Consider the following 22,636-nt stretch of genomic DNA (forward strand, 5'->3'; position numbering starts at 1 on the left):
TGCTGTCATTCAGTAAAACTGCTGTCACCGAGTAAAAGCCCCTTAGGTTGAGACGAGCGCAGGGGGCGGGAACAATGAAAAGAACCCTCTCACACCGCTCCATGAGTGGATGTCGCATTTCAGCAGTAGTTGATTGGCCACATTTTACAATATGACTCAGTGGCTGTCCGAGCCATACCATTACGTAGAAAAAGGGAACCATTCTAATTTTGATTGTTTACACATAGAACTAAAAGTAAAACCAGTAAATGTGTACATTGCAGTAAATTATTTTAAAAAGCTGCTTTACACCACGTGTCTAACAAACGCACGCACAGCTTTTTCTGTAAAAACAAACAAGCAAAAAACCCAGTAAGGCTTCATACCACAATCTCCCTTTTTACCACGAGAACAAAGTACAGCTCAAAATGGCTGTTGTGAAACAGCTGTGTGACAGTGTTGTCCAACATAAAGAGTATTTTATTTTTTAAAAGTGAATAATCCACTGTACTGTCAGTCAGAAGAAACAACGAGCAGAACACGGAGAGGTGAGGAACATGAACGACACACCGAAATGGCTGCATCTGGCTGCTGCTGTTATGAAAACGCAAATCCAATCGGGTTCCTAGGCGACCGGATTACGACAGTAATTTCAACCAATAGCATTGTTTAGTTTAGTCAGGTTTAGGGCCTTGCATGCAAATCGCAGGTGTCCAGGAAAAACACAAGGCGAGTTGTGTTTACTTAAAACAGCGTGGTGTCACGGGTTCAGAGGGATAGCATATTAATTTCGTTAACCAGTATCGGTTGGTTTCTTTCACTCAGCAGTGTGTAGCATCCTGGGTGGCACGGTGTAGCAGTGGTAATAATATGCTGAACGTTTATAACAACCACATTAATCAGAACTGAATTACAGTATGTTAAGGGCATTACCCCATGATTTAGATCAATTATTTTCCTCTTGGATTTTATGACAGGTCATAAATACCCACATGTTTACGATACGGACACATGCTTGTCTAAGATGCTACCATTCAGTAATTTAGTACTCTCTGGTGATGCACGTCCAATGTGTTCTATTCCGTATGCTGTGTATGTCGCGGTGAGCTACTTTTTCATAGGCTGCAATTCATAATTTAGCTGTCCTTGGCTGGGTTTACACGGGACACTACTGGTACCTTCTAATATGGATGCTGCTGCCCTCTGTTCTTTGGCACTTTTAATTTAGTACAGCACCATGACAAGGAAATGGATGGGACTGAAATTCGCGGCAGCTTCATGTTTGTCATTGGGTTTGCTCAAGTGAAAACTACTGCATGGTCTAATATTAAAGAACAGAAAAAAGGAACCGTTCACTTTTATTGGTACATCAAAGCATTACTGCCTAGCCATTGTGGGTTGCTTCCTGGTAAAAACAAAACAAACAAAAAAAAACTATTACAACCCCCCCCCCAAAAAAAACTGGCGTATCAGCCTTTTGGAACCCAAGAAGCACATTTAAACAGTGTCTGTAAATCAGAACATCATTACAGTGCATTAGTGCATGTCGGATCACTGTTTGATGTGAAATTATTATTATTATTATTATTATTATTATTATTATTATTATTATTATTATTATTAAGCATTTATTTTATTTTATGTGGAACGACTGACAGTCTGACTTAGAAGTTCAAACTTAACAGGGACAGAATGTGCAGGAATGGCAAAAGGCCCCCATAAACTCTTGCATTCACTTTACATTCACATTCTGGCCATATTACTAAAGGTCATTTCAGACGTTTTTTTTTTTTTTTTAACAGTATTTCAACGTGTCAGCAAAAAGAAATGTATTTAAGAAGGATGCAATGGGGGTCATTGAGAAGCACCGTGAGAGCTAACAAGATGGTGTATGTTTTCTCTAAACTTTGGTCTGTAAACAATGTTAACATTGTTGCTAGGGAAACTTTCTGCGCCATGTCTGTCTAGTATTTAACATGCAGTGTTTTGACACGAACTGCAGTTTGTCAGTCATGGTGCAGTGTGCAGTTCACAGACCCTACACACACATATGGCTGATGGAAACAAGATTATGCTTAGCATTAATTACCAAACACCCTTAGAACTGTAACATCAAAGGATGTATTTGCTACTTTATAAAGGTATACTGTATATACAGGCTGCACATACTGTATACAGTAGTATATGAGTTGCAGTGAAATACAAGAGGGAATTTTATATTACATGGATTTTACACAATATATTGACATATAAAGTTGCATTGCATGGCTAGTGCACGGTTGTAACAATTAAGGACTTCATATTTGCAGGCTTACTGTATATAAACCCTAAATATTACTGTAAATGTCTGGGTGACATTGGCATTTTAAGTTTTGTCTGTATATGGACAGTACTCTGAGTTTGTGTCTTAATGCTTTCTATACAGCTGTAGTCTTTGATTTTATTAGTTCCATTACTCATGCTGTCCAATAAAAAAAATAACTCTTTCACTGCCAGATTGTATAAACCATTGGCCATATCAATCATACAGACCACATGCTTTGACATATGGTCTTATAGTTTTATTATATGATTCCTCCATTACATTTCCATTGCAGGCAGTTACAGTAGAAATACACAGCATTATAAGGAAAGCGGTTGGCAGTTTTAAAAAGGCAATGCTTTATAAATCTGGGAATATTTTTCAGTATTTATCACTTTTAAATACTATGGTAAGTGTAACCATGGTGTTGGCACAAGTATCCAAGCTTATGTTTTCAGAGAACTGTTTTACATGTTATACAGTGCCTTGCGAAAGTATTCGGCCCCCTTGAACTTTGCGACCTTTTGCCACATTTCAGGCTTCAAACATAAAGATATGAAACTGTAATTTTTTGTGAAGAATCAACAACAAGTGGGACACAATCATGAAGTGGAACGAAATTTATTGGATATTTCAAACTTTTTTAACAAATAAAAAACTGAAAAATTGGGCGTGCAAAATTATTCAGCCCCCTTAAGTTAATACTTTGTAGCGCCACCTTTTGCTGCGATTACAGCTGTAAGTCGCTTGGGGTATGTCTCTATCAGTTTTGCACATCGAGAGACTGAAATTTTTGCCCATTCCTCCTTGCAAAACAGCTCGAGCTCAGTGAGGTTGGATGGAGAGCATTTGTGAACAGCAGTTTTCAGTTCTTTCCACAGATTCTCGATTGGATTCAGGTCTGGACTTTGACTTGGCCATTCTAACACCTGGATATGTTTATTTGTGAACCATTCCATTGTAGATTTTGCTTTATGTTTTGGATCATTGTCTTGTTGGAAGACAAATCTCCGTCCCAGTCTCAGGTCTTTTGCAGACTCCATCAGGTTTTCTTCCAGAATGGTCCTGTATTTGGCTCCATCCATCTTCCCATCAATTTTAACCATCTTCCCTGTCCCTGCTGAAGAAAAGCAGACCCAAACCATGATGCTGCCACCACCATGTTTGACAGTGGGGATGGTGTGTTCAGGGTGATGAGCTGTGTTGCTTTTACGCCAAACATAACGTTTTGCATTGTTGCCAAAAAGTTTGATTTTGGTTTCATCTGACCAGAGCACCTTCTTCCACATGTTTGGTGTGTCTCCCAGGTGGCTTGTGGCAAACTGTAAACGACACTTTTTATGGATATCTTTAAGAAATGGCTTTCTTCTTGCCACTCTTCCATAAAGGCCAGATTTGTGCAGTATACGACTGATTGTTGTCCTATGGACAGAGTCTCCCACCTCAGCTGTAGATCTCTGCAGTTCATCCAGAGTGATCATGGGCCTCTTGGCTGCATCTCTGATCAGTCTTCTCCTTGTATGAGCTGAAAGTTTAGAGGGACGGCCAGGTCTTGGTAGATTTGCAGTGGTCTGATACTCCTTCCATTTCAATATTATCGCTTGCACAGTGCTCCTTGGGATGTTTAAAGCTTGGGAAATCTTTTTGTATCCAAATCCGGCTTTAAACTTCTCCACAACAGTATCTCGGACCTGCCTGGTGTGTTCCTTGTTCTTCATGATGCTCTCTGCGCTTTAAACGGACCTCTGAGACTATCGCAGTGCAGGTGCATTTATACGGAGACTTGATTACACACAGGTGGATTCTATTTATCATCATTAGTCATTTAGGTCAACATTGGATCATTCAGAGATCCTCACTGAACTTCTGGAGAGAGTTTGCTGCACTGAAAGTAAAGGGGCTGAATAATTTTGCACGCCCAATTTTTCAGTTTTTTATTTGTTAAAAAAGTTTGAAATATCCAATAAATTTCGTTCCACTTCATGATTGTGTCCCACTTGTTGTTGATTCTTCACAAAAAATTACAGTTTCATATCTTTATGTTTGAAGTCTGAAATGTGGCAAAAGGTTGCAAAGTTCAAGGGGGCCGAATACTTTCGCAAGGCACTGTAGTGAACTAAAGTAAGGTGGGGAATTCCTCCCATGATTATAAGCCTTCTAATAATTTCTCAGGCAATTACAGCATCGCCTGCTGCTCACTTTTCAGACGTTCTAATGACATCACTAACCGGAAAAATTCTGAAATCTCAGACTGCTCTGCCCTTGGCACAGTCATTTAGGTTCAGGTTGTAGTTTCTCAACATCTGTCACAAGCAGTCAGTAGTTGGAACCCAGACCTGAGCCATTTCGTCTGTAAATCCTTGTATCTTGTAAGATATACTGTACAGAGATTATCTTAGTACAAGTATGTTAACAAACTAGTGCTGGGACAGATATTTGAACTTTGAAACAAACATTGCTGGCTCCGTAGCTGCAGCTCCCAGTTCGCTGTATTTGCCAAAAAATAATATATGTATACACTGACTCTTATGTCTAGCAGTGTCAGGATGTGAGTGCTGCAGGGAATGATGTACTGTCCAACATAGGGTTATTTACAAAGGGAATGGTCCAGTTTATTATTATTTACAAAGAAAACAGGCGTTTGTCCCCGCTACCAGCAATGGTATTGGGGGTGCTGGAATTGTAGTTCCAAAATAAAAAGGGATAAACAAAACAAGAATCCAGAGTCCCAACAGCACAGGCACGGCTTGTGGTTGGGACACAGTGCAGGTGCTCCAGTACAGGGGCGGGTTGTGGTGCTGTGCAGTGGTAGTGGTACCCCGGGATTTGTTTGCTGGCACCATGGCTGCAGCTCCCAGTTCACTACTCATCTGCAATAACAAAAACAAAACAAAAGCACAGTGCTTCATGTAAGGGGATGTACTCACATAGCTGCGTCCCCTTTGTACTGCCAAACTCCTTCCTGTGATCAGTGCGGCACCACGGTCTAACCAATTGCCGCATGCAACACAGCTGATCACAATAGAGTCGTTCAGCAGTCTTACAGCTACAGCCTCTTCCCAAGATGGCCGGTTTCATTACCATCGAGTCGGCCCATCCCTGTGAAGGCGTACCACCAACCTTACTTAGCGCCCTCCCTGGTTGGGAGGCAGATGTGCAGCTCAGATTCCTTCTCTCCTGTTCACAAGCAGCAATAATTAATACATTTTTGGTTTGCATAATGTACAGCTTATTGCATAAATAGAAAATAAGTAACTGAAAATGGGATTGTAAAAGTTGCCATTTTAGATTTTCAGATTTTCAGCCATGTTGTCTGTTGCCTGCTTGTATGATTACTGCTTTATTTGCTGGAGGCTACAGCTACTGTACAGCTGAAGGCTACAATCATAATCTTCATTTCCAAGTTCCCAGTAAAACCAGTGCAGTGTTACTCTGCTGCATTTGTACAATATTTTACAGATTCTTTTTTTAACACTGTGTTGTCTAATTGTATGTTTTCTGAATTCCTGTTTTGTGTTTCATTTAGAAAGGTTCTTCTGGCTTGTCCTGGTAGCAGTCTCTTGAAGTGCTTGTTCCCATGCGTCAGTTCTAGTTTATTACTGGCATGGCTCCCACTTGTTTATCTTCACACTTGTCATCCAGACCAAACAGTACCTGATTAGTAGGTAAGTAATCATTTTACCCACCCTGCTTCAACCTCAAAAGTATGTGTCTTGTTTTAGTATTTATTTAGTCAGGCATTTTCTGAAGAATAATTCTTATCAGACCACCATGTAGAAAAAAGGATAATGCAATTAAAAAATGTATGGTGTGTCTTCCTGTTTGTATAATGTGACAGCAAGTTTCAAGGGGGAGGCAGTTTCCATCCCTACAGCCAAAACTGTCTAAGGGGATGTAAACAAGCTGAACAGTCAACAAAACCTTATGGCTGAAGCGCACAGAAGGCTAAACGATGGAAAAATGTAGTAGACAAACACCAAGGAATTATTTTTCCTGTTTGTGATGCATATCCCACAGTGTTGCATATACAGTACAGAATTTTACACCTGGAGAACCACTTTGCAATTTTGAAGAAATTTAGTTTGGACATTTTTTAGCACAAGCTGTTGAGAGTATTTGTTTAAATAGGAGGGCCTGTTTGTATGTAATTGTATCTAGAGAAATGCTAATCCAATTGTGATAAAACATGGTTACACCATTCTTTACCACAAAGTTATTGAATGAATATTTATGTGTGTGTATATATAATGTAGGATGAACTATGTCACATATTTACTGGATGAGATTCATTGTGACATACTGTTTTGTGATAATAATAATAGCTCTAACTTTGTATTTGCAGCAACAAAAGGCTGTATATGTACTAACATCTATAATATTCACTATGTCTTCTGTGGTAGTGGAGCATTAATTTATGAATCCTAATTCTTCTTCTGTCAGTTCAGTATTCTGTTTGCTCTGCTTTTAGGGCATTCTCTTGAAATTGCATTCAAAGGTGTCCATTTGAAAACCCTGAATACATTCAAACACTTAAATTCTTACCCAGTAACACCAGAAATAGAAATACACTTTTCATGGGAAACCTGCATACAGGCAAACTTGTCTGTAATATAAATACCAAAACTGCAGCATACCCAAATTTGGTCTTCATAGTTTGCTGTGTAGCTTGGTTAGGAAAATAAGCACTCCCAGCTGTAGGTATGCAGAATTAACCAACATAATTCCACTGGGACCCATTCATGCCATTCTATATCACAGTGGTAATTATCAAACTTGTCAAGGGGATAGATCCATAAAACAGCCTAGCACAGTGGTACTCAACGCTGGCCCTCAAGATCTATTCCAGTCCTGGTCTTTATTCCAATCAGGTCCTAAATTAGTTAATTGCCTCTTAGCAGCTTAAATTAACTACATTAGAACCTGCTTGGAGTAAAAACCTGGATTGGATCTCGAAGGCCAGAGTTGAGTGCCACTGGCCTAGCGGATGGTGGTCTTGGTGGTTTTAATTTACAGGGTTTTTAATTGACATAAACAAGGCATATTAAAAACACACACAATATCGAATGCCCAAATGCCCATAGGAAACTCAGACCTGACATAATTGCAAAATGGATTGTGGCAGGGCAGAAGCCCTGCTGCTGTAAGTAGTGTGTGGGGGGATGTAAGTTTGACAGGTATGGAGTGAAATCTGTCCCTGCCAGCAATCACAAGTGTGGCCATTCCCAAATTAGGTAATTGGTGTATAAAAGGAGCCAGAAAGCCCCTGTTTGTTGATGGGAGTAGGTGAGTGTTTCATTGTATTGTGTGGGTGAGGGGTGAGGGGTGAGGGGTGAAGGGTGAAGGGTGAAGGTCCCATACCCAGCCTGACATTAATGTTTGTGGTCAATATTGTTTTGTTTAACCTTTTATTTTGGCCATTGTGCCTGTTTATTTGTACCAGTGTTTGTTTGTTGATTTAATTAAACAGTGCTTTGAACTGCATCTTTCCTGAGCCTCATTCCTGATGCTATCCTTTCACACATGGTGTCAGATTGGGATAGCTACCCCTACAGGCTCAGAGTCAGGGAAAGCTGGAGTTCAAAGTGCAGTTGTGCACATTTAATTAAATTAACAAACAAAACACTGGGACAAATAAACAGGCACAAGGGCCAAAGTAAAAGGTTAAACAAAACAAAAGGCTTTCTGGCTTCTTTTATACATGGGGAATGGCCACACCTGTGGTTGCTAGGAGGGACAGATTTAACCCCATCCCTGCCAACCTTACATTCCCACACACATGCTATTTACAGCAGCAGGGTTTCTGCCCTGCCACATGGATGTAAAACTCAGCTGACACATATAGTATAAATCAAGAAGTCTGCACTCAACTTCTAGTTTTGATATTCCTTTAAGTTTTATTTTTTTAAATGAAACATGCTTGTGTAAAATCCACTACACAAGGGCTACTCAACCCTGGTCCTGGAGGTCCTCTGTCCCTCCTGGTTTTTGTTCTAACTATACACTAAATTGATTAATTGGATCAGCTTTTTTTTCTTTTCTTTTATTGTATGCAGAGTCACTAAACTCTCTAGAAGGATCTTTTGGAAATTGTGAGGAGGTATTGGACATTACAATTCATGACATTTTAGTATAGCTAAAATAATACATTGGATAGGTTTTGCTTAAAGATTTGTGAAATGTAGTTGTTTGCATATATTTACAGTAGGTCATCCCCTTTACTTGCACTGAGCTTGGAGAGCTGTCTCTAACAAGCTTTTAGATTATTCTATACCAGATTTTGATGTTTCACTGTTCGTGTTACCACAGCCCACTGTATACAGTAAGTGGGGTGGGGGTTGAATACTATTTGCTTGAGTAATCCCTGCTAATTATGTTTAAAATGCAATTAATAGTTTAAAATAATAATAATAAATAAATGCAGAAAAAGGAATGTTATGAGGATTCAATATTTAGAAGCGGGCATCATTAAAAGTCATTTTAATAGCAAGTCAAAAAAAGTAAACATTTTTGCCATAACAAGAAAAACCTCTTGTTTGCATTAATTTTTTTTAGAGAGGAATGTATCTTAGTCACCTAGTCTGAACGGTGTATAAACAGGAAACTGTGTTTAGTTGGGAGTTGCTAGGAATTCTTTATTTGTGACTGTGGGTCACAGGAGAGTGGAAATGGGAAAGTCAGCCTAAATACCTGGGTGAATAATCACTTCATAATGCTTATCAGTCCTAAATAACATTAAACAAAACAAATAGTTACATTTTAACACTGACTCTGGGCATCTTAAATCCTATTAGCGTGCTGAAAATGTCTTTGTTAAACAAGTTACTATTAATTGAATACGTTATCCACTAAATGTTCTTTTTCAAATCATTTTAGGCTTGATCTCCTGTCTGTGCTATTTAAGTGTTTGGTCTTCTCTTAAGCTCTTTGGGTGGGCAAGTGGACTGCAAAGTTGACGCTTGTTTTCTGTCCTCAAGATGACTTATTTATATTGGAATCTTTGGCAATCTGACATTTTCATTGGCTGTGTGGGACACACTGATTTATAATGACCCTATTAAAAGGTCCCTAGTCTGTGATAAAAGCTTTGAGTGCCCACTGATGTTCCCTGTGGCAAGGGCATGCAAAGCATGAATGACTATTCCATTGACCTCTGTCTGGAAGAGTTCAAATACAATGGTACAGTATATCAGTTTAGGTGGTTGGTTCCATTAACTTCACCCATAAAGAAACATAATAATACTGTACTGTGTATTAGACAGTTGTTCCGACAAGAAGTCTTTACTGAAGTCTTCAAGTGGAGGACCATGCAAGAATTTGTTTCTTCTGGCACCTCATCTATTTTGTGATTAACAGAGGTAGTTCATCCATAACTTTTATCACTCAATCATAGGATATGAGTACTAAAAAATAAATGTACAGTTGTAAAACATTTAACAAGAAGATTTATCGGTTTCTTCTGTCTAATTTTGACTGTTTCTTTTTAAGAAGTCTCTTGTATATTGTTCCATATTAAATTACAGCAAATGCATCTCATAAATTGCAGAAGAGTTGCTTCTCACTCTGTGTTTTATGGATGAGTAGATGTTGTTGTTAGAATGCATTCTATATAATCCAAGGTGTTTTATTTTCACATAGGTTGCCATTATTTCTGGCTCTCCTCCTACATTGTACCAATGTTCGGTCTACTTTTAAAAATAAGATTGTACAAACGCTTGTTTTACAGTACATTTGTTAACTCGGAGGCATGAAGGATTTGTACAAGCCCTAAAATGATCTTAAAAATAAATTAGTTGGAGACCTACTGTATAAAGAGACTTAAATATTGAAGTATCCGGGATACAGAAGCTTAATGGTTTGGTTCATTAGTGGGGCTATTAAATTTCACATGGATACTGTTAAGAAAGCCCTGAATCTTGAAATGTCAGTCTCCTGAATGTCTCCTTCTTAAGCAGTTTCTTTTCACTGCTTCCTGGATGGAAGGGCTGCCCCAGGTCACCAGAGTGTTAGGACTGCTGTGCTGCTGACAGCTCTGCTGAGGGAGCATAAAAGAGGAGCTCTCAGCTTACTGGACATGAAGGATACTTTTCAACCAGGGGGTGGTCACATGTGCGGTGAACTCGGAGTTAAACTGAAAGAAACTCTGCTCCTGCATATGAAAAGGGAAACAGATTGAGGTGCAGTTGCTGTGTTTAGTTCTTTTGAATACACCCCCATGCCTTTCTAATCATTAATTTCTGCACAGGTGTGGTTGATCTTTCACTACAGTAGGTCACGTATTATTTGGGACGCTGGGTGTGGAAAGCACAGTACTACTGTGTAATAACCAGGAAGCAAGCCACACAACTGTTAAACTCTTGTGATACTTTACATTTTGAAAACCCTTGGGAGGAGGAGTCTTTTGAATGTGCTTTGCTCCATTAAATCATCTTCTTTCTCTCGCCGGACTGGGTTAGTTAATGTAGAAAAAAATGTATGTAGCTGGAAATGCAGTTACAGCAGTTCTCATGCCACTGCATTCCTCTGAAAGGCATCTCATTATATAAAAACAGATTGTCAGAGTTGTACTGTGATTAGGATTGTGTCCTACCCTTGTACTGATTTCTCTTTATTTATTTAATGAAATATTTAATTTGAAAAAAACACACTGTAATTAATCATCTTGTTGTCAGATGCTTCCTTTGATAGTGCTAGCAGAAATTTGGATGAAACAAAAAAGAAAACATTCACACATAACAATGAATCATTTACATTTAAAAAGAAATCCAATGTAATACTATTTAAGGCTAGAGTCAGCATGCAGGGTGATATAGTGATTATAATCCAAAGACTACATTACAGATAGGACTAAGCATTATTTGAACAGCTGGTTTATTTGAAGATCTCAGAGTAATGTGTATGGGCTATAATGTTATATTAAAAAAAAAGTAATTTTTAGTGAACTGTTCTAGATTCATTGGTTTGCTGTTTTAAACATGGTAGCTCAGCAGTGAGTAGATAACTGCTGCATTAGTGGTATAATATGTAATGTAGGATAATAGTTCTGTATCTGGAAATGTGTCCAATCCTAAATTAAAAGTTAACAGTGAGGTAGAAGTTAATGCTAATAATAAAGGCTGCTCTTTTCATGAATTAATGGGCCGTACCATATGCAGGTTGAACTCATTCAAATGGAGGATTAATACTCCAAGCTTGTCTAAATTTCATGCAGAATATTGTCCTAAAATAGCATGACCAAGGACAAGAGTACCTAAGTTCTTTGTTGCTGCCAGTTTTGTAATGTTTTATTTTCCTTTCACGAACCATGGTGCAGGTTGCACTTTGGTCTATACTGTAGAACTCTGACCCACACAATCTTGACTGGCTTGCTTTTTCTGATTGGGAGTTACAGCTCATTTCAGTGCGCAGATCGTTCTCAGATGCTATTATTTTAACACAGCAAGGCATTTACAGCCTGCTCCTTTCTCTGCAGTCTGAAGAACTGGCAGTCCATTAAGGCAGCCCTTCAGTTACACCCCAGTTAAAGTTGGACACGCTAAACCTTCTGCAACTCACAAGAGACCTTTAAATTATTAGTTTTTATGAGCAGAAAAGTGGTTTAGATGCTTTTTTTCTGCTGTTATGTTTTTTTGCTAAAGGTACCAGTTTGACCTTGACAAAAAAATGTGGAGTGAGACTTAAGGTTAATGCTAAACTGCTGTAGTACAATATTCCAAAGGTTTTAAAGGAAAGATAGTGAGTTTCAACATGTACCTGTCAGTACAAAATGATTGTTCATTTCCTGTGAACTGGGAATGGAGTAATGACATACAGCTGTTTTGCTGGACCATACCCTTTCGTTTGTCTTTATCCGTTACAGTCCAGTCTTTAATAGCTCTGGCAGATTTTCTGTTCTTAACATTGGCTCAGGTTTTAGCCTGTACACTTTATTTGATTTTTTATTATTATTTGAAATCCCTTATAACATGTCTTCAATTTTGGCAGGGATCCCCTGACTGTCTTATATTTTCACTGCTCTTTTAAAATATACTTTTAATATATATTTTTAATAGTTTTAATATTTTGAGAAATTACTGAATGTTATGTGAAAAAGGTGGCGAGTAGTTCTTCACATGCTAGGCTTCTTACTGTAGCGACCATTCAAATAAACAGCCTGTAACTGATGTGTTATAAAGTTTTCCAGCAGTAATGAGGACCATGATCACAACGATATGGATGTTTTGCTTGTTTTATCTCTATCTCTGTGTTTCTACCCAGCACCAAGATGAGGCTTGAGCCAATATGAAACCTTGTGAGAACCAATCCTTGGAGGCAGATTCATTGTTCTATTATAACTTCTAGGGTAATTGTAGTATATTGAATACATCTTATATTGAGTTCTACTGTTGCCCTGGGGAGTCTTGCTTTTCATCCCTTTCCAGCACTGTTTTTTCAACGAACATTTATCAGACAGACACCATTGGGGATCCAACATAGGTCCCATCCTACAGACCAATTTGACCTAAGGTGGCAGAGGTGCTGTTATTCAGCAAGATTCACACCACACTGTCCATCACAACCCCAATATGAAAGCACAGTAGTTTAAAATACCTCACATATCAGAATAACAGCTTCCATCCAACTGTTTTTTAAATTTTTATTTTGATAATTTTGTGTTCCAGACTTACGTCAACACTATCGGCTGGTTTCACACACCCCGATTAGCAGTGATCTTAGTTTACCATTGAAACCAGCCCTATAGGTTCACTGTCTTACAGGTAATAAGACACTATGCTGCCCATAGGAACCTAGAATATGTGGGGTCAGAAGGATCCTCATTGAGTACAGAGAAAATGTAACTCTGGAAAACAAAAGATCAATGGCAAATCAATAAAGGGCTTGTAAGAATGCTGCTATGCTTATGGGTGGTAAGATTTCAACGTTTTTAGAAGCATTGGTTGTTACAGTACACCTTTAAGGCAGCACAAGTAAAGTGGCTCAAAGTGGTTATACTTTAGCTAATGAAACGGTTTAATAAATCTTAGCTGTCATGTTCATCCAGTTGCTAAGAAGCACATGTTATAGCACACGTATTTTCATTTGAAAGTTGTATTTGGTACCAAGCTAAGTAAAGACATCTCTGTGTGCATTCCACACTGCCTTTCAGGAAGTCTTGCTCTTTTCACCTGTGCGGCAAAATTGTCCAGTCCCTGTTAATGATTGGCATGCTTTGGTACCAAAGAACAGGTACAGCGACCTACTGGAATGCAAACTGAGAGCTTTCTTTAAAGTTGTATGGTACTAGTTTTCACAAAACATCACATTGAGAACTTGGATTGAAATACAAATTAGCAAAAAAAATCCATGTCACACGCCACTACTGTTATACAAGATTTTGTGGCGTGTGAATGCAAATTCAGTTTTTCAGGGTTAGCGTGTTACAGTGTACAGTACATTATTATATAATAATATAATTAATATTATGTAACTTTGCTAAAAAAAAAAAAAAAAAAAAAAAAAACACTCTATATGATATTGTCTGAAGTACCCTGCAGGATAAACAAAGAACGCATGAAAGTTGAACACCTCTTCTGAACACTTTCATGAGCACTCCACCTTTAGTGAAAAACTAAAATAGCAATTCAAAGGCTTAATGTGTTTTATATAATTACTTGTAATTGGAACACAGTAAGGTTTAGCTTCTATTAGAGCAGTGTTGTCTTTATATTATATCTTGGTCAAAAGCTGTGTATTAATGTTTCTATATCGGGTATCAATTTGTGGTTTAACTTCATCATCCCTGTTTCATATAGGTATGTGTGGCAAAGTGCCCCGCCCCTGTGTGCATTTGTGTGTTCTGTGTTGTATGTATGGGTGCGTATGTTAATGTTGGTGTATAGATTGGTACACGGGATATAAACGGGTCTGTGTTTCACGTATATTTAAAAAGTGTAGATTTGTATGTAGGCACGAGGAGGGCACAAATCACTTCACGTGCTGGTTAAATGTAATATGTGAGCACGGGGTTGCACAGAATTAATTCACGTGCTGGGATTCAAGTGAATAATTAATTAGTAATTGAATCCCAGCACAACACTATAAATAGGCACATTTCTAGTCAGTCAGGGTTGGGTGTTCGGAAGAGGAGAACGGGTGAGAGAGAGAGGAGTAAAGTAAAGTGAAGAAAGATCGTAAATATAATAGTTGTTTGTTCTCACCGTGTTTGTTTGTCTCCGTGCACCGTTTGTTAAGTGTCAGTCGTTTTGTCTGTCTGTTTATTTTGGCGTCAAGTGCCGTGTCCTGTTTTGTGTACCGTTTCAAACCTTTTTATTTGTTAATAAACGCTGAGTGCAGCCATTGCACTCAGCTCATCACAACCACTGTCTCTGTATTCCTTCCTGCTTCCGGTCTGACGCCACCCACTCTGGCCGTCTTTGTGACACGTGGTGTCAGAAGTGGGATAGCCGCGCCTCCAAGCGTCAGACCAGGAGGGGTCTGGATTAAAAAAAAAAAAAAAAAAAAAAAAAAAGATTACAAATATTGTTTTGGGGGGAAAAAACAAACAAAAAAAAAAAAAATCAATGGCAGAAGACGCCATCAAACTGCGGGGCTGGTTCCTGGAGAATGCTGGGCTGGAGGCCCAGTCTCTGCCCATAGTCGTCCGGGTCCTGTGGATGATGGACAGTGAGAGATGGGAGGCATATCAGCAGGAACACACCCCAAACACCTTGGAGGAGGGTGTGGAGTTTGTCCTCAACTACCTGGAGGCAACCATAAATGGAACAGCAGCCCAGGTAGCAGGACCACCAGCAGAGGAGTACCTGCTGTCCCCATCTCCACCAGCAGAGGGTGAGTACCTGCTGTCCCCATCTCCACCAGCAGAGGGTGAGTACCTGCTGTCCCCATCTCCACCAGCAGAGGGTGAATGCCTGCTGGTTTTGCCTCCACAGCCCAAATGGGAGGAGCCTGAGCATCCACAGCCCAAATGGGAGGAGCCCAAGCGGAAGGAGCCCGAATGTCCTACGCCTGAGTGGGAGGAGCCCGAACGTCCTACGCCTGAGTGGGAGGAGCCCGAACGTCCTACGCCTGAGTGGGAGGAGCCCGAACGTCCTACGCCTGAGTGGGAGGAGCCCGAACATCCTACGCCTGAGTGGGAGGAGCCCGAACGTCCTACGCCTGAGTGGGAGGAGCCCGAACGTCCTACGCCTGAGTGGGAGGAGCCCGAACGTCCACAGCCCAACAGGGAGGAGTCGGGGCGTCCACAGCCCAACAGGGAGGAGTCGGGGCGTCCACAGCCCAACAGGGAGGAGTCGGGGCGTCCACAGCCCAACAGGGAGGAGTCGGGGCGTCCACAGCCCAACAGGGAGGAGTCGGGGCGTCCACAGCCCAAAAGGGAGGAGTCGGTGCGTCCACAGCCCAAAGGGAGGCAAGTCGGGGCTTCCACAGCCCTGGGACCCAAGCCACCAGCAGAGGGAAAATGCCTGCTGGTTCAGCCCCAAGAGCCAGAAGGGGAGGAGTTACAGGCTCAACCACCTGAAAATTTTTTGGGGGGAGAAGGGCAGGATGCTGGTGTCCCCCAGCAGCCTCTCGCTATGCTGCTGAAGGCAGCACGGCGTGCACATGCCCAGCCGCCACAGCAGAGGGAGCCAGCACCGCCAGGAGCAGAGGAGCTGGAGCTGCCTCTACCTCCACCACCTCCAGGAGCAGAGGAGCAGGAGCTGCCTCTGCCTCCACCACCTCCAGGAGCAGAGGAGCAGGAGCTGCCTCTGCCTCCGCCACCACCACCGCAAGGAGCAGAGGAGCAGGAGCTGCCTCTGCCTCCACCACCTCCAGGAGCAGAGGAGCAAGAGCTGCCTCTGCCTCCGCCACCACCACCGCAAGGAGCAGAGGAGCAGGAGCTGCCTCTGCCTCCGCCACCACCACCGCAAGGAGCAGAGGAGCTGGAGCTGCCTCTGCCTCCACCACCGCCACCGCAAGGAGCAGAGGAGCAGGAGCTGCCTCTGCCTCCACCACCTCCAGGAGCAGAGGAGCAGGAGCTGCCTCTGCCTCCGCCACCACCACCGCAAGGAGCAGAGGAGCAGGAGCTGCCTCTGCCTCCGCCATCACCACCGCAAGGAGCAGAGGAGCTGGAGCTGCCTCTGCCTCCACCACCGCCAGGAGCAGAGGAGCTGGAGCTGCCTCTGCCTCCACCACCGCCAGGAGCAGAGGAGCTGGAGCTGCCTCTGCCTCCACCACCGCCCGGAGCAGAGGAGCAGGAGCTGCCTCTGCTGCCCGTACCTCCGCAGGGAGTACGGTGGCCGGAGCCCCAGAAAGGGGAGCTGCCGGCCACGAAGAAGGGGGAGGAGGTCTGGAGACCACGTTCCCCAGCAGTAGTTTCGCTGCAGGAGTTCTTGTGGCCGGAGCCCCACAGGAGGGAGCTGCCGGCTACGAAGAAGGGGGAGGTCGGGGGACCACCTGCCCCCGCAGCTTTTTCGCTGCAGGACGGGACCAGCATGCTGTCAGCCGTGCCACTACCGGCAGGGGAGCTGACAGCATTGCCAGCCATGGGCCTACTGAAGCCTCCCTTCCCAGCCCGAGACTTTGTCCTGGACTGCTGGATTTTTAAGGGGGGAGGTGGCCGTTGAGGCCATGTGTGCTGCGCACAAGGGGGGGTATATGGGGCAAAGTGCCCCGCCCCTGTGTGCATTTGTGTGTTCTGTGTTGTATGTATGGGTGCGTATGTTAATGTTGGTGTATAGATTGGTACACGGGATATAAACGGGTCTGTGTTTCACGTATATTTAAAAAGTGTAGATTTGTATGTAGGCACGAGGAGGGCACAAATCACTTCACGTGCTGGTTAAATGTAATATGTGAGCACGGGGTTGCACAGAATTAATTCACGTGCTGGGATTCAAGTGAATAATTAATTAGTAATTGAATCCCAGCACAACACTATAAATAGGCACATTTCTAGTCAGTCAGGGTTGGGTGTTCGGAAGAGGAGAACGGGTGAGAGAGAGAGGAGTAAAGTAAAGTGAAGAAAGATCGTAAATATAATAGTTGTTTGTTCTCACCGTGTTTGTTTGTCTCCGTGCACCGTTTGTTAAGTGTCAGTCGTTTTGTCTGTCTGTTTATTTTGGCGTCAAGTGCCGTGTCCTGTTTTGTGTACCGTTTCAAACCTTTTTATTTGTTAATAAACGCTGAGTGCAGCCATTGCACTCAGCTCATCACAACCACTGTCTCTGTATTCCTTCCTGCTTCCGGTCTGACGCCACCCACTCTGGCCGTCTTTGTGACAGTATGCCACACTTATATTTTTACATGTGAATGCTGATCACTTTAGTCAACATTTCCACTGTCCCATGTACATGTAACTGTTCTGAGATGTGTGCCCAGATGAACATTGAAAGTTGAACATTGTGGTTGTCTAGATCACAGTTAAAGCTTAAAAATGTCTACCTCCAGTAAACCTGTGTTTAATGTAGAATTGAAAGGCCAGTTTAAGGTCCCCAACTATGAACTATTTTACTGTTGTGAGCTGTGTGTGGTCACTAAAAGGCTTTGCTAACCATGCTTGATACTGAGACCTGAAAGAACCTGTTTTCAGAGGTAAGGGAGGACATCATTGGAACAGTGTGCTCGTCAAGAATGTTCTTTTTGCTGTTAAAAGCTCAAAACTTCTTCCAAAAACTCAATGACAAACATTTTGACCAGGAGTCTTTTGAGACACAACAGAAGTTAGCTGAGAAACAAATGACGTCTTTGCTATTTTCTGTCCAATTTGTCATTTATTACAAAATCCTGTCAGACTTTTCTGTTATCTTCTGAAGCAGGGCAGTGAAGATGCATAGGCTGGTACTTGCGGTGAGTTGGAACCAGGAAGCAGATTTAGTATATAGAATATTTTTTCTAATGATGCTTTCAAACGCTTCATCTGCATATGGGTTATCTTTAGAAATATGCAACAAGGACAGGCTGCTGCTGTGGTTTCCCACTGATTTCTAGCATTACCGGTATAGGTGACTGAATCTGGTAAAAGTGAGTTGCTACTGTTTAGGCTAATACTTACCTTTCCAAACAATTCTGGCAACTTAGAGAATTATTTAGTGAAATGACTAAACAATCCTGAAACATGGCATGCATAATATAATAACCTGTAAAAGATACTATAGTGACATTTCAAGTTTTAAAATCAAATGTTTTACAGATTACAATATTATTATTATTATTTATTTCTTAGCAGACGCCCTTATCCAGGGCGACTTACAATTGTTACAAGATATCACATTATACATTATTTCACATTATGCAGATATCACATTATTTTACATACAATTACCCATTTATACAGTTTACTGGAGCAATCTAGGTAAAGTACCTTGCTCAAGGGTACAACAGCAGTGTCCCCCACTGGGGATTGAACCCACAACCCTCCGGTCAAGAGTCCAGAGCCCTAACCACTACTCCATACTGCTGCCCCTTTAGCATTTATATTGCTCCCTTTTCATTCTACAGCTCAGCTTTTCATTTGTAATACATTTGCACTTTGAATAGCCTCAGAGGGTACATCACTATCAAAGTAGCCCTTTCCTCCTCTTGATTCTCAACATTCTGTCTTTACTTGACAGGGAGCAAGTGTCCCTTGAGGCACTTCCTAACTGACCACCTAGCCCTGAGATCATTTTGAATAGAAATTCTGCAGTTATGTAAGACACAGGAAGGGGAAGCTGTGCTGTCCATTAAAAATAATAGACTCCTTTCTTTTCTGTGCCTGCAGTCCATAAGTGATAATTTCATCCAGCTGCTTCCATACTTTGGCGAAAAGGGCAGTATAATTTTTCATCCTTTTTTTTTGGCACTAAAGGGTTACTTTTCACATTTCCTGTGTAATTCCCCCTGCTCTTGCTGGGTTGTGATTACTTTCTTGATGTTAAACATTCCCAGGCTCCTATAACCTTCTGGCTTGCCTGCACCGGCCAAGTAAAGTCCCAGGTGAACGTGTGGGCGAGCCGCCTGTTTTTAAGGATACAATCTCTCCTTTTTCCTGTGTACGGCTCTATTCTATTCTTTTCTTTTTTCTTCTGCATTTCCTTGTGTGTTTCTAAAGTGCCATTATTAGGAGACGAGTATATAAAAGAACAACCATTTAGGTATGTGTCTTGAAGCAAAGGAGTTCTAATGGTTGAAGGTCATACATACAATCAAAGGTAACAAAACTGATAAAACAAGGACAGGTGATTGTGTGTTTTATTTTATTTATTTAATTTAGTAAAACAGAAGCATTCCTGAGAGGTATTAAACATGTATCCACAACAACCAGTGCAATGTAGTTTTCACACACATTATTTCAAGGTATACCTAGAGCAGCATGAGGACACTGCTTTTTTTACAGTATTTTTTTTTCTAATAGACAATTGTTTTGTCCTCATAATCACATGTTTTAGATAATCAAGGGTACATGAAATGTGCCTTTATTGCACACGGTTTCATGCGTTTTTTTATGGTTTTGGATAATCAGGAGGCGGCTGTATGAGATTTACTATGTACATTACTGTAGCAACACCTCATATTGCCAAAGCCATTTGAGATACTAGCTGTGTATTTGCACAGTTATTATAAAATGCTGCTGTAGTTGTACTTTTAACACCGTCTCTGAAATACTTTGAAGATACAGCCTTAACCCCTCTCTTCACATATTTGCAATTTTTGTAAAACATACTCTGTGTCCCAGGGGGTATTTTCATTCACAAAAAACACCTAATGTCTAATTGAAATTATAAAAGTACAGTAGCTGCAGAATGATGCACCACGTGGACATGATTTTGGCATGAATTTACAGTGGAAAGCAGGCAGTAAAAAAACGAAAAAAGCATGTGGACTCAAACACAAAGCCAGTGAATATACTTTGATTTGCAAAACAGATAAAGCCTAGCTCTTTGTCTAAACCTGATATGATGCTGGATTCCCTGAAGCCCAGGGCAGTATATTGCAGCTGTGGGGAATGCATAATAGATTGTTATAAAATGTTTGCATTAATAAAATGCATGCATTTACCATTCATTGTCTGTAATACTGACAGGTAATGTGGTTATATGCCCCAAAACTGAATGTGAAAACTATAGTCAATATTTATTTTCTAAATTTCATTTTTTTTCTTTACATTTGTGTTTCTGAATAAGGTACAGAGTATATAATGGGTGGAGGCACTCCTGTATACTGGGGGTGACTGCAGATGCCAAGAATGACAAAATAGAGGCCTCTATTGTATCATAAATCCTGTAAGTCTACTGTAGTATGACCACAACCACAAAACTGTCTGGGAAATAAAGTCCAGTAGCCCTGTGTCAAAGTCCTTTGGGATGGCAGCACAGGCACTGGCATATTTACATTAAGACAATCAATATATCTGTTTAGTGTGACAGGGATTGTTTGGTGCTTTCACATGCCTTTGGCAATAAACTAAGCACAAGTGTATCAATAGTGGCACTCGGTTATTAGCATCAGTATTAAATCAATATTACTGATCCAGTCTGCCCCGCACTTTCGTTGGTCTGGAACAGGTCCAGAATCGCATTTTCAAAGGATGTTTTGGGACGGCCCTCGCTGGGTTTCAGTTTTGTGCCGGGGCATCTCTCTGAATTCCTCTTCCTTTAGTTGTTTGACTCAAGTGCCTGTGCGTCCAACCTTTTTCTAAACACTGGTTAAAAAAATTCAGTGACAGTTTTTGTTGCCATTGCTTACTTACTCCAGTAAACTTGGTAGCAAACTATAGTCTTCCTGGTGAATATTTTTTTAAAGTGTAGCTGGGCCTACAATGCGATTTTAGGAGTCTGTCCTGTCTTATGTAATCTGTCTGCAGCATGTTTAGTTGATATAACAGGCATGCTTTTTTTGGCAAAGTTGTCCTTGCAGTGCCCAAACTGGGGAACTGACATTGCCTGATCCTTTGTCATGTCTAGCCAGACAATGCACCATGTAATACAACTATCTGTAACCTTTCATGTACTGTGTGATTAGTACACAAGTATGAGGACCCTCAGTAATGTGCTTAGCACTGTGGTGTTGTGTTTATATATATATATATATATATATATATATATATATATATATATATATATATATCTGGATTGTGATGTCCAAATCCTTACTACTGTAAATTGCTTTCCATCACTGAATAATGCAAACCTAGTACAGTACAGTCTATAATGGTGAATTTTCTGCAAACCTGGTCTTTGGTTTGGCTTAAGTTTGTTGGTTAAAGTTTATGGATACCAAATGACATGTGATTGCTTTTGTTTGTGTAGACAGGCAGAGTTCATAATTCATTATTAATGTGACAAGGCGTTTTCAACAACAACCATCCCAACCTGGGAAGTGCAGTTCTGCATTCTCGTTCTTCAAGAACTGGGTAACTCAAACAGAGTGCCTGTTAACTGCAAAATAAGCAGAAACAAATGCTGCTCTAGATTTTAAAGGTGTTACAGTATTGTTTGCATTTGACCAGGTCAAGGAACAGAAAAATGTGTGTTATGCTGAGTATATTATACTGCTGTATTTGCACTGTCAAATTGTTGTTGTTGTTGTTAGAAAAATGCGTCAAAAACATCAACAAAGCTTTTGAATTGCCGTATTTAGAAGAGATTTGAATAATTATGCAGAAAGTCTGATTATTTAGTAATTGCATTCAAATTTAAATAAGGTAAGGTACACGTGACCTTAATTTGTCAAAGTGGTCTATACATACTTCGGAGTATGTAAGAAAATTAAGTTTATTAAACACAGATGGAACTTAAAGAAGGATAATGTCCATAGTGACCATAGTAAATGCTTAATCTGTAGGTAATCAAAATAAAGTATTGGAGTATTGCTATAGCCTCACTGTAAACCTGCATTTCCACTCGCCATAGCGGTTCCAGTAGCACCATCTAGTTATTACATATTTCTACATTGTTCCATTCCGCATTTTATATAATACAGCATGTTTTCGTCATATTTTAGTTTTGGCTTTTATTTCTTGTAGTAATAACAGTACACTCACTGAGCTGCCATAAACACAGCAATATGGTGGCTCTGCCAGGAACACTGAGGGCTGAAAAGTGGGGGGAACCCTGTGTTGAGCTGTCCTCACTCTCTTCTCCAATGGAAAATGCTCGCAGTGCAGTTTTGAACTGTAGCTGAATTACTGTTAACTGTGTTATGAGTGAATTACAATTGTAATTAAATGTACTAAAAAGTTCCAGGTCTCATGCATGTCACAGTAGCCTTTTATTACTTCAATTGGAGATAATAATTCAATTGAGAAGTTAAGGACTGCTCTGACATACAGTACGCCAGAGTCATTTGAGCCAGAATGGCTGTAAGAGTAACCATACAACTGAACACTGCTATATCACCATG

The 22,636-nt window shown here is 40.8% G+C and overlaps 1 protein-coding gene across 1 annotated transcript in view; it reads left to right on the forward strand.

The window, feature by feature from the left end:
• The first annotated feature begins 369 nt into the window (after positions 1 to 369).
• The window catches only part of LOC117435425 (zinc finger protein 438-like), a 62,279-nt gene continuing 40,012 nt past the window's right edge, over positions 370 to 22,636 (forward strand). The window contains 2 exon segments of the mRNA XM_059019626.1: positions 370 to 527; positions 5,808 to 5,946. The gene's annotated coding sequence lies outside the window, so the exon portion shown is untranslated.

This window comes from Acipenser ruthenus, chromosome 3 (assembly GCF_902713425.1).
Source record: "Acipenser ruthenus chromosome 3, fAciRut3.2 maternal haplotype, whole genome shotgun sequence".
Lineage (NCBI taxonomy): Eukaryota > Metazoa > Chordata > Actinopteri > Acipenseriformes > Acipenseridae > Acipenser > Acipenser ruthenus.